Source organism: Lactuca virosa, chromosome 8 (genome assembly GCF_052849685.1).
Source record: "Lactuca virosa cultivar CGN04683 chromosome 8, Lactuca_virosa_CGN04683_v6, whole genome shotgun sequence".
Lineage (NCBI taxonomy): Eukaryota > Viridiplantae > Streptophyta > Magnoliopsida > Asterales > Asteraceae > Lactuca > Lactuca virosa.
The window spans coordinates 303,232,520-303,246,816 of NC_136433.1; positions in this window are offsets into that span (position 1 = coordinate 303,232,520).

Genomic DNA, 14,297 nt, shown 5'->3' on the forward strand with positions numbered 1-14,297 from the left:
CACCCTTTGTCCTATTTTAATTATAAAAATAACCATAAAATGTCTATATAAACTTGTATAATTTAGCACATATTAAAATACCTCACACTTGGCTTTTGCTTGTCCTCAAGCAAAATATAGAATAACTTAAGTTAGATTTATATTTTTCATTACATAAGATAACCCTATTTTAAACCTACCAATTTTATTCAACTTCAATGTGCATATCTATGTCTAAAGCTTAATAACTTTCGTAGTTTTAAATACTTACAATCTTCATAAATGCTCCCCACTTAATATGAACAATACATAGTTTTGCATACCTTAAAATATATCTTTAATCAAAACTCCCTAACCTCAAAGTATTTTTATCAAGTTCCCATACTATAAATACTATCCCAGAATAATGTTTCTATTTGAGATACCACTTTCCATATTTACTTGGTACATAACTTTCTCCTTGATATATAATTTTATTGCATATTGTACCAAATTTGCTAACTTTAGCTCGTGACTTTCTATGGAGATTTTTGGATACGCGTTACTGATCCTCCAAAAGACCACTAAAAGAAGTCCATGACTTTCAATACAATCCATGTAACGAGAATTCTACCTGATGATCCTTTACCAAATGGCTCATGGACACCAGGCATTAAGTTTCCTCAAGAGTTTACTATCTCGAATTGTAAAGGCCACCAATTGACTTCTCCTCTTGAGCTCAACTTTATTAAATTCATAATTAATTTTTTTATTGGGACTTAAATTTCATCTATATATCTTTTTGACATTTTTAATCGTTTATTTCACATGTAATCTCCTACCGCACACTTAAATCATACAATGCCCTTGTTGTATACTTAATAAATTAAAGAACATAAAAAGGAGAAAAAGGTACAAACCTCCTTGGGATACTGGCAAGTTTCAATCCAGCTCAAGTGCGCATCCTCAAAATTATGGGTGCTTGGTTGATATTGTATGGTTGAAATTGCAATTGCATATCTTTTTTCGCTCTCATTAGGACTCCAAAATAGATTCTTCAAGTGTTAGTTACATTAAATTTTTTATTGGATTAGTAGGAACTTGAAAATTGAATCTTTCTAATTATTGGGAATTTATTCTCGCTTCTGGTGGAGGATCACGACGCGATATAAATAGTTGCATCGTAAGTTTTGCTCGTAAACTAGATTACAATGTTTTGGCATTTTTTCTCGTTGCAAACTGTGTATCTTGGCGTGAATTTGTAAAAAAAATACTATCTTTATTTTGAAAAAAATGTTGAGGATATTTGTGTTGATTAGGCACTTGACTCCTTTCTCTTGTAGGTTCTTCAACCGTAGTCTTGAATTCCTTCTTTAAGCGGGAAAGTGATCCCATAGTTAGATACTGCAATGACTTGAATTTTTTTTCCATAAGCTCCATGCTTTTTCTGATTTTTCCAAATGCGTCCAAATCTTTCAGTTTAGTCCCAACATGTGAAGACTAATATGTCTGCAAAAATCTAAACATCCAAGATAACTATTGTGTAAACTAAATTTAAAAACACACCAAAATAATAAATAAGTTCAAATACAAAACAAAAGATAAAAATATAAAAAGATAAACATCTTTATCAGAAAAAGAAGTTATGCTGTCTTTCGAGGTCTCGATTTTTTAATGTTGGGATGTTTGATTAAATCTTTTGCATGCAAGAAGCGGTTTGGGAAAACAAACATTTGGGACCCGTTAGGCTATTTCCTCTGGTTTTTTCACACCATTAACTAATAAGTAGAACAAATATGAACAAACTAGTCAAGAGTAGCAAGAGATCGATCTTTCGCTTAACCGCCACAATACGTCTTGCTTTACTACGCCTCATGGATTGAGTTAGGCAAATCACCAAATTAGTAGACTAAATGGGTCAAGAATTCCCTAATCGTTTGCAATCGGAAAACAATGCAAAATGTAAACTTAAACAATTTGTTCCTTCTATTTGAAATTCGCGGTGCGATGGAGAAATCACGACATCACCTACGATTAAAAGGTATATTCGTGACACATTAAATTTAGTCGCGGCTTGATTTTTGTCGGAAAAAATTTATTCGGTTTTTTGATTGGATTTCTTCGGTTATGACCCCACACATAAATTACTTCAATTCCAGCACATCACAACAACAAAATACATTTACGAAATGAGACTTGTTATCAATGAAATTAAAAATAAAAATCACACGAAAAACAATAACTTTCTTTTCAGAAAGGATTGATTAATCAATAGTTAGATACAACAATATTAGTTGAAATCTATTGGGCTAATGTCATAAAAGTCATTAAGTTTTCAAGAAAATGCTGGTTTTATCCTGTGAAGTTTTTTAGGTTCAGTAATGCCTAATATTTATACTAATTGTGTTAAAATTTTCATTTAACAGGTAACCAACCGGTTACATGTTGCAAGTGGAGATTGTCCCTTCTTCTTCTTCACACTTGTGTACACACACACACACAAACACACACTCCAAAATTTATTTGCGGGTTTGTCTCGTGAAGCATTCTAACACACACACGGACCATAATAATTGGAGGAATGGATTATTGAGAAGAACGACTCTATTTGAAGCCAAAAGACCCTTGGATTTGAAGTATCTTGTTTGTTCTTCTCCCGCCACTTTTTTCTTCATTATTTTCATATTTGGAGTTGCTTTTTGGTAAGAGGCTTAGATTTGTCTACTCAATGAAATCGATCCTTGGCATCCCAAATGATAAACGACGACTTCTATTCTCTCACGACATCTTTCTGTTTCTCTCTATCTACATATAGGTGTGAGTCAATAGACAACTATATTTTACATTGCATATGTGTTTAAACTAGAAACTGAAACCCGTATAAAAAATTAACAGATTTCACACAAGATTTTGACGATTAAATACCCATCCTTGATAATGACCCATGGAGTTCACCGGAAACCTGCAACTTGCAACTTGATTCTCACTTGCAAAACTAAAACTAAAACCTAGCTTAAAATAAGAAACCTACAACCTAATTCCATCCTTAAAATTGAAATCGAATACCATATTCAAATCTGAAACAGGCAACTTGATTTTTATCCAAACCCTCGCAACTGACCTAGGGAGTTAATAAGTACCAGGTTTCAATCGATACTTTATGCACCAATCTTTCTTTCTTTGGTTTGTTCTGCTTCATTTTAGGTCTCTACTTCATTCCATCAAAAACCACAACTAAAATACCACCCTTATCCCTCCAGCCAATCACCATTACTCAATTTCCTCACAGCCAAATACCACCATCACACAACCATCTTCACAACCATCATTCATCATTTTCACTTCAACACCCAAACTACCAAATCACACATGAATTCTCAAATTAGAAAAAAAGGAAGGAATAAAAACTTGCTTGAAGAACTAAATACATCCCCTTTCACCTGCAAATCAAATTCACAAGTGATGAAATTTTCAATTTCTTGCCATGTTTTAATTCTCGTATCTGAAGTTCAATTTGGTGTCTGTTATCGAAACACAAAAAAGAGAAGCAGGGCGTGAATTGTCATCATGGTTATCTACAAAGAAGAGGGGCTATGATTTGTTTGGTGAGTGTCGACTGATTTCTTTGGTGAGACGCACTTGCTATTGATTGAAGAGAATAAGATGGAGAGGTTGTGCTCTTATGTTGCTATAATTCGAAGAGAAGAGGGAGAAGAAGAAGGTCATGTCTGGTTTGCATGAGAGCTTTGATCGATGAAGGGAAATATAGGGTGGGGGTGAAGAAGGGTTACAGGTTATAAGGGAAAAGGTTACAGACATAGGGAAGGGTATGGGACCATTCAATGTAAGGGTGTTGAACACATGGGAAACAGAAGTGTACTAACATATCAATATCTTCTTATTAATGTAACACCCAGTTTATTAAATATTAAATAGATAAAATTTATGAGCGAATAGTGGCCCTAATATAAATAATTATACATCAAAGGTTGGTCTCGGAGAGCTAATTGTCATAATTTTAGAAGTTGGGGGTTAAAATTGCAAGTTCTGGATTTAATTTGAAAAGGATTTCAGAAGTCAGAGTGCGTTCGGTAATGAATGGAATTAAATTGAAAAGATTTGAAGGCCTAGGGGGCTAATTGGTAACTTCAGGACTTATTATGAAAGGAATCATGGAAGCAAGGGTTAAAAGATAATTTTTGGATTAGTTTTGCAAATAATTCATAAATGGAGGGTTGTATGGTAACTTTTGGACTTCAATTGAGAACAAATCTTGGGACGAGGGCTGAACTTGTAAAAATTGCTCATATGTTTGAACGTGGAGCAGGATTAAACCCGGTAACCTTTCCCCCCTCATTTTCTTAAGGAAACCCAAAAACTACTATTCCATTGCAGCTGCCACTCGAGTTCACCAGCCGCCACCCCCTTGTTTCGTTCACCTTTCCGACCAGACGAGTTCGTTGCTGTCGCTTATTCGCCATCGGAACATCGTCACGACTACCGGATGTCGTGAGCATCGTTGGTCATCATGTGGGCCGCCAGAGCTGTGAGGCACGACTGTTGTTGTCGTCCGGTGGTAAGGGCTCAACCCCCGGTTCTCAGATGCGGTTATTCTCCTTCCTCCGCCTATTTTGTCATTGTGCTGCCATCGCCATATCTACTTCGGGCAGCAGTCATAGTGGCGCTCTTCTCCTCCGACTGCCGAATTCCGCCACGAGTATGGCCGGTTGTAGGTACGTTTTTCAGTCTTGAACCATGATTGGAGTATGATGGTTTGTCTTTGGGTGTGGTATGAGTCGAATACGTGGCCATGCGTGTGTTTTTGGCTAGACACCCACCGCCACCACCTCATGGTGGTGGCTGCCACCGTGTTCTGCCGCCCATTTTCGCCCCCAGCCACCGAAGGAGGTGGCTGTGTGTGTTTATTATTAATTATGAAGAAGTATGTGTGATTTTTGGACAGGAACCACCACCACCATTGGAAATGGTGGCCGCCGCCGCCGCTGTGCCACTGCTGTTGGTATCGGACCTCCGTATGCCACCGTGAAGTGGGTGATCGTGTGCATTCCCGAGTAGGAGGCGTATTTTGTGGTGTGTGTTTTTTTAGCCGGAAAACCAAGGAAGCCACCGCTACTACCGTAAGGTGGTGGCTGCCGCCTCGAGCCACCGCCGGCCACCACTAGGGTGGTTGTGTGTGTGTGTTAGAGTAGTTAGTGTGTGTGTGTGTGTTTATTTGTGGATTAAAAGCTTGTAATTTTAATTATAAAAAGAGTAATGAAAAGAACCATAACCACCACCGTAAGGTGGTGGCCGCCGCCGTGAGCCACCATTGACCGCCACTACCCGAGGTGGTAGTGGGTGGTGCCCCACTAGGAAAACCCTAATGGACCTAGCAAAACCCTAATGAGCATAAAGATTAATTTTGGGCCTATTGGGCCATGTTTGGGTGGAAACCCTAATTAGGGTTTAGAAAAACCCTAATTGTGAGTATTTGGGCCTTGGACTTATTGGGCCCACATTTGGGCCATTGGAATGAAATTGTGTATTAAGCCCAATCACTCCATATCATTTATCTAGTAGAGTAAAGGACTTAATGGATTAAGTCCTTAATGGGTTAAGTAAGAAACACTTAACCCTAATCGTCATTTTATGTGAAACCCTAATTTCACTTGGACTTTGAGTTGGGCCTTTCCATTAGGCTTTGGTAATTGGTTTATTAATGGACCATCCAAGAATAATCAAATGGACTAGAGTAATTAGTTGGGCTTTAGGGTAAGGCCCATATGAAGGATTGGGCCCAATTTGGAAAATTGGGCCATAGATGGGCCACAGTTTGGGCCTTAATGATTATATGATGTTGGGCCTTAGAATAAGACCATGTATATGCTTGGGCCCAATTTGGAAAATTGGGCCATATGTTGGGCTTTGATTCCTAGTTGACTTTGGGCCTATGGATTGGGCCTTGGGCTTGAGTCAAGAAAAGTTAGGGGTAAAGTAGTCTTTTACCCCAAGCATGGACTTATGGATATGTGTTAGAACCCAATTATTAATTGGGTGTCCTTTTGATGTTGACAGATTCAGGAATCTGTCATCCAGCAGCTAGGGTTTTGTCAGCAGGACTTCAGCAGTGTGAGGTGAGTTTCCCTTCAGTAGGAACGGGTCTAAGGCACCAATGTCGGCCCGTTTAGTAGCGTAGTATACCGGGGTTAGCCCGATGCAGACTGTATGTTTCTGGACTTCGGTTCGATGCCGGGCGGGGGCCCGATGCAGTGATTTTAGCATACATGTTATATGTTATGTGTTCCGGACTTCGGTCCGATGTCGGGGAAACCCCGAGAAGTAGTTATGTATGCTTGATGTCTTTGTGATTCATGCATGTTTGTGTTATGTGTTATATGTATCGGGCTTCGGTCCAATGCCGGGCAAGCCCGATGCAATATATATGATTATGTTATATGTTATGTTATGTTATGTTCAGTACATTCCGGACTTCGGTCCGATGCAGTGGGCGGGGCCCAAGTTATTCCGGACTTCAGTCTGATGTCGGGCGGGGCCCGATGCAGTAGGCGGGGCCCAAGTTATTCCGTACTTCGGTCCGATGTCAGGGGGGGGGCCCGATGCAGTGGGAGGGGCCCAAGTTAGTCCGGACTTTGGTCCGATGCCGGGTGGGGCCCGATGCAGTGGGCAAGGCCCAGTATGTGTTATTGTATGGTATGTGGTAGTTTGGGGAGACTCACTAAGCTTCGTGCTTACAGTTTTCAGTTTTTGTTTCAGGTACTCAGTTTTCAAAAGAGGAGCTCGGGAAGATTGCAGTGCACACACCATTTCTTCAGCCTGGGATGTTTATACTCTGATATATTTGACAGTTGTTATGATATTTTGGTATACATTGTTTATGATTCTTATATGACGTTTGATTAATATGGTTTTATTACTGATTTAAAACGAAATTTTCAGACTGTAATTTTGGGACGTTTCAATTAATCAATCTCAGAAGAAAGAAATTAATGGGGAATAACTGTCACTAAAATAAACTAGCAAACAAAGAAGAAAGTAAATAATCAAATAAACGTAAAAACTATGGCTAACTGCATAGATTACATAATCTAAAGGTACTCATATTTGTATTCAATCCATCCAAGTTCAACTAATTAACATCCTTTAAATGATATTGGTAAGTTATCCACCGATTCCTTAATTGATTATCTCCATCCTAATTTGTGACAATTGTGACAATTTCCACCGGTCAACGATTGCAAAAGGACTTGGAAAACGATAAGTATTTAAACACAAAGCTTAGAAAATCGGTATAGAAGAGAAAATAGTCCAAAATATACACAATTAAGTACGAAAAAAAGTTGCGTTAACTAGAGTAAAAGGGTAATATATTAAGAAAGTACATTGCGAGGCAAATTCAAGGATATAAAGTTTGTAAAAATATGACTTCGATTGAAGGATTTATGATTTTTGTAAAAAGTAATACCAACTACGTAAATAAATTTTACAACGTCAAAATAGAACTAAGAGATTGGTTGAATTTTGGCTAAAATCATTAAAAGAAAAGTCGTAGTACTCCTCAAGATAAGAACTTAGAGTCAAGGAAGGCTAAAAACGGAGTACGTACGAAAAAGATATGGTTTGAAGAAAACATAAAATACGGCTAAGAATGGAAGTTGGAATTAGCCAAAACAACCTAAAGGAAAGTTGTAGTACTCATCAATAGCTACACAAATATATAAAGAATGTCAGAAACAAGATTCATAAAAGAAACATATAAGTTTTCGAAAAATATTAATCGTGCACATGTAATGCACACCACGCACGACAAACATGACTGACACTCAGATTCGTCGAGATACGAGAGACGTGGACCATCAGGAAAGTGACACGTGGAAAGTTTTGAATAGAGCCACGAAGCTCATGCACAACGCGCATAGATACTTGTGTCGCGCGCATGCCAAAATCGACCCTAAAAATAAAGGCCTTACTTCTACAAATCTTCACACCTCAAACTTTTCTCTTTCTCACTGAATCAATTCGGAATCCTCTCGTCCTCCCGAGATGGCTAGAAGTTCTTGATACGATAACCCGATTCTTTCGAATCATGTTGTTAAGGTGAGTTTCATGGCCCCACTTTTACCATTTCAAATGTTTTAGGGGGGGGGAGGGGAGGGGATACATGCTATAAAACTATTTCAACGATTTCACAAAAATATTATTACTTATTATATATCAATAATTTTGAAACTACATGCAAATGTTAGGATAATATTATGCCCGATAGTTACCCTGCCTAAGCTTTAAGTTATGCCTAGTCGTTATAATACCTAAGATTATACTATAGGATTATACCTAGTTACTATGATGACCTATTCCTTAAAATAACCTACTTCCTGGTTATTATGTTGGCCAAATGTTAGGATAAGCATTATACGTAGTTGTTACTCTGCCCTAATATCCCATGAATGTCAAGAACCTAATAATTATAAATTATTTTGTAGATATGGTATTATATATATATATATATATATATATATATATATATATATATATATATATATATATATATATATATATATATATAGACACACACACATCAGAATAATTATGGAATAATTTATATCAAAAGAAAACTTAAGGGTTGACAATGTACTTAACTTTATGATGCCCTAATATCTTATCAAAGATATCAAAGTAAAGATAATTATTACATATAAGGTTAAGTGTATATATATGTGTGTGTATATATATATATATGAATAATTATGTAAGGAAAGTTATATTAAAGGAAAAAACTAAAGAAATAATAACAAGGATAAATAATCATAATTAAAAGGTTTATCAAAGTAAGTGTTACATGAGACGTATTATTCATCCATAGCTGATTGTATTCGGCTACCGTGGACCTATAATCATTATTTTTAAGTGAGCGTTAAAGGTATGTATAGATGTATACTGGATTGACACTCCCAACCGCGGTTGCTAGATACAACCCCGCCATGCATAAATTTATAGTATTTTTCACGATTTCAGATGAAGAGTCATGGTGGGAAAATCTCAAGTCACATAGCTGAGTTATAGGGACTCATTGTAACACTTCTCACCAAACTTAATAAATTAAACTACCTAGAGGAGAATGCCTAGGAAGTAATTAAAGTATTTGTAAATTTATAGTCTTTTTCGAGTATCTGTTAATTGTTTTAGGATGGATAGGTTTGTTCGGTTCGGGTTATGAAGTTGAGTCCTTGTGGGATCAGTTTTGGTTGGTCCTGTCTGTCTGGGAGTCAGACATCGATCAGGGTTTTCAGTTTCAGGTGTGGTGGTTGGACACTCGTGGGCTTAGAGCAAAGTTGAGGTTCATTCTGTTGGATTAGGTGTCTAAGCCCATAACTATAACTGGTATGTACTTGACCCGATAGTAGCATGGTCCGTTTGGGTTGCCTTCACCAGAGCAATTTGAAAGGATGGACTTTTGAGAACGAGGTTATTTGTGATTTATTAATATATTATAAGTATAATATATTAATTAAGAAATCATATTATTTAATTAGTATTGATCAAGAATTAATTTGGAATTAATTTATTGATCAAAAGAGACTAATTAAATTTATGGGGACTGATTAAGTAAATCAGTAAAACTTATAGTTTGGGATAATGATCCATGGTTGATTAGGATGGGCTAAACCTATATGATAGTCTATGGAGGTTTAACTCATGGAGCCCAAGAAATATGAAGGGTCATGGTGCATTAGGGTTTGCATGGATGAAACCCTAGTCTTTGCCACACTATAAAAGAAACCACTTAACCTCTAAATCGGCCCCCATGCATTCTAAGAAGAGTGACAACCGATTTTGAGCTATCTAGCCACTTCTCATAAGCCTCCTCTTGCATTTGGTGTTTGTGACACATTAGAGGCATCACATTTGAGGTGCTAAAGCTTTTGAAGGCCAATAACTACTAACTACATCAAGAGGTATTCATCTAATCTGTTTTATGTTGTATATCCTCCATCATATGCTAGTTAGGATGTATGCTCTGGAAAAATGAAATTGCATGTATAATTAGAGAAAACTTAGATCCAAAGCATCTAGGGTTGTATGTGCACCATATGAGTGTTATAGTGCTTAAAACCCATCAGTGGTATCAGAGCCTAGGATTGTTTTCTTTTATATTGATGCTTGGTTATTTTTCAAAGCTGAAAAAAATCGATTTTATGGCCTCTGATTGATGAACTCGACGAGTCTAAGGATCTGACTCGATGAGTTCACTCACTAAAAGGACAACTCGACGAGTCTAGTTCATGCACTCGTCGAGTAGAACCTTCTATTTGCATAATTTTGAGTTTTTGGCCAGAATTGGATTAGGATCATTACCACAAACTGTTTTGTATCATAAAATTAGTGTTTTCTGATATGGTAATGATTATCCTCATCCAATTGAAGGACAATTGTTAAATTTTAAGATAATAAGATGATTATTTGTATTATTTAATATGAATTGCCTTGCTATATGAGTTAGATTAGATCAATGGTAAATTATATGATAATGTTGTTAGTTAAAATTGATCTAAAATTGTTCTTGAAGAGAGTTTTGTAACTTGTCCTCAACTTATATGAAAAGTCTCATTCATGAACATTAAAACTCATAAGTTATGGAAAACCAAAAGTTTTGAAGAGTTTCAATACTTGCCCTCAAGTTTTGGAATTTGTAAAGACTCATTTTGAAACATTTAATTCCAAACCTTAGAATTTTAAAAGTTTAAAATTCAACCCTTATACTATTATAATATTACAAGTTTAATATATATATATATATATATATATATATATATATATATATATATATATATATATATATATATATATATATATATATATATATATATATATATATATATATATATATGTATAAGAAAAGTCAGTCTTACCGTTAGTAGGCCTCATTCACAAAGTCGGTTTATAAGGGGGGGTATAAGGTTACTACCTATAAAATGGTGGTTTAATGGGTGTCCACTTTTACCCACCGCTTCCTTGACTGGTGGAGGGTCGTTAGCCGAACGGGGTAAGATAGGACATTAATTCTCATTATAAGTATAATGATAATTATAAAAGTAACTAAATGTTTTATTAAATTACCAATCTTAGTTACTTTAGGAAAAATGTGAAAATGGTGCTATTCCATGAAATTGCACTTTGCACCTTGCCAAGTCGTTAGTGGAGCGTGATGGTTAACCGGAACACTAATTTTGGACTGACAATGGTGGCAAAGGGTAGATTGATGTTTTTCAAGATTTTCGGCCCATTAGGGCCCAATAATAGTGCCCTAGCCCATTACGAGGTTTGAACCAGGAAGTTAGGGTTACAAGTCCAAAGTTGAGTGAATGCAGTGTACTGAATTAGGTTTAGAGCTTTCATGAGGGAATTTCGACTTGAATTGTCATTTTTGAATGAAAAACTTGTATAACATCAAAATTTGGGTTACAAGATCGATCAGGAGTTATTTATACATGAACAGAATTTCCTAGCCCTAAATGCTAGTTGTGACACGAAGTCTATGTCTGTTTCTCCTGAATTTTTTGGATGAAAATTTTCAAAAGTTAGAGTCAACAATTCACTCTGAATTGGCTCCACTTGCGAAGTTTGCACACTTTATGCCAATAAATTCCCTGCATGTTCATACAGGGGTGCAAGGGGGAGAAAAGGGTGGTGTTGGCACTGGTACGAAAGTGAGTACTGGGGGAAGTGGTTCTGGAAATGTTGAGGGTAATGCCAAGGTGGTTGGAAGAGTATTGACCACTCAAATTTCAATATCTTTACCAATAACAACAATTGTTTCATCATCAACCACAAAAACAACAAGACCAATAACGAAGGGTATAGTCATTGGGTCAACTGGTGGAGAATCATGTTCTTTAAAGCCCAAGCCAACTGAAGCTGATAAAGGCAAAGGAAAAGGTGTCATTATTGAACCTTCAAAAGAAGAGATCAATGCTGCCTATAGAGCAGAAATTGAAAAACAAAGGCATGTTCAAAGCCTTCTGAAACAACGTGCAAATGATCCTCCTGGTTTGAACAAAGGTGATCCAACAAAGCTATATCATTATGAATATATCGAAGCTTTGACAGTTTCAGGGGGAATGCATGAATTTGAAAAGGTTCCTAGAAGAAGTTTCGACACTATGAACACAAATCTAAATCAACTCGATTTTCCAGTGAATAGAATGCTGTTCTTGGATGAGCAGTTCGAACTTGCTGACAAGTAGAAGGATAAGGTTGAATTCAGACGATTAAAGTTTCGCTTCCATGCTGTACTTGGGAAGAAGGAGGAGGTTATATGGTCATTGGTCAAGATAGTTCTTGGCATATCCAAAGACGTTTTGTTCGAGGGTATGTTACAGAACTATCGATATCATGTAGTCCGAGCAAACAATTTTCAATTCGATTTCTCGGTTGCAGACTTCCCTTTAATGAATCTACATGATTTGTTAGTAGTGGCTTTGATCATGAAGAATGTTGATGTTTTGTAACATACACGTTTAGTTATCGTGTTTAGTAATTTAAAAGTAAATAATATTATGAAATATTATGTGATTTTGAGCGTTGAGTTCTAACAGATAGTTTTACTAGAATTGAAGTAAAACTATGTTTAGAATCACTCGGAAAAATACTGGAAGTCTTATGAGATTCCAATCAAAAGTCAAATATTGAAATTTAACGAAAATATAAAATATGAAATAAGTAAAATTTTATTATTGAAAGTTGTAAAGAATCTCGTTACAAACATTTAGGCGAAAACCTCATCGAAATCCGAGTTATAACGAAGAAGTTATGACTATTTGAAGTTTCGCGACAAAACCAGCACGACGCCGTATGACGTAAAAAGTGAGTTTTCGATAAACTATTTTTTTTAGCCTTAATGATCTAAACGAAAGGCGTAGTATTCGTTAAACCGAGAATTTTCATAAAAAGAACGTCCAAATCTGACTTCGTATGAGGAAGTTATGATTTTTCTAAGTTTCGGAATAGTAGTAGACAACTAAAAACTCGAGATAAAGATAGAGTGATTTTTAGCCGAGACAACCTAAACAAGAATCGAAGGTCTTGTCAATACTAGTACAACGGTAAAAATACAGACGAAAACGGTCATCGGATGAAGAAGTTATGAATTTTTAACGGACTTTTCCTGTCCCGGCCCGTTAAAAATATAATATTAAAAATAGAGTCAAAATTAGCCGACAAAGTTTAAACGAAAGTTGTAGAGCATAATTTCACCTACGCGTGGATATAAAGAACGTCAAAAACGGAGCTCGTATGCGAAAGATGTGAATTTTTGAAGTTTTTAAATAAAAATAAATCAAAAATTCGAGAGTTATCCCATGAGGTACGCCCCGCGTAGAGGCTTATGCCCAGCGTTCGCATGGCAGGGACTCGGATTGACCACGTCGCCCGTATTCGAATGATGCCCACGTAGCAGACACGTCCGAGCCACGTGCCCTCCCTTCCGAGAATCGGACATGTAGCCTCGTACGCCCCGCGTACAACGAGACTACGCCTCGCGTAGTAAGCTGCTTCGGACCCCTATAAAAGGGATGCGAGGCTGCTCGATTTTAGGTTACAAATTCTTACATCTTTCACTCTCTACTCTCCTTTTTACCTACTTTTAACCCCCCAAAGCCCCGATATTATCCCCGACACCCGAAGCAAGTCCCGACACTCCGAAGTTCCCGAGAAAATCATACTTTCAAGTCGAAACTATGCCCGAGTAAGGCCCGGTTTTCAATTAAAATCCCCAATTTCATGACAAAAAGTCGTTTTTAGAGTCGAAGTGCTGCCCAAATTAATACTTTAACCCCCGGCTATTTCAAGGTGAGTTTAATATAGGGACAATTGTATGTTATGTGTTATATGTTCAATGTGCTTTCCCATGTTATTATGATAATGAGCTATACCTTTGACCACGAAGTGTATGACATAAGCATCACTTGGGTACTGGTATGTAGCCTTTGGCCATGGAGTGTATGACATAACCATCACTTTGTCATTAGCAGAATACAAAGATAGGGCTGAAAGCCTGTGTATTCTAGCAAAATGATATTCTGAAATTATATTTTCTGCGCCACTTGGGCTAAAGTCTTATTGATGTATATCAAGTATTGAAATTTTTATGTCTCATTGATTACAAATCTTTGAATCTGATTATTCATTGATATGGAAAGCCTGTCATAATGTTATATTGTAACTGTTATTGAACTCACTAAGCGTCACCCGCTTACCCCTCTCAATGTTTAACCTATTACAGGTGATAAGCATCCAGTATAGTCATGTACTGGTAGAAGATG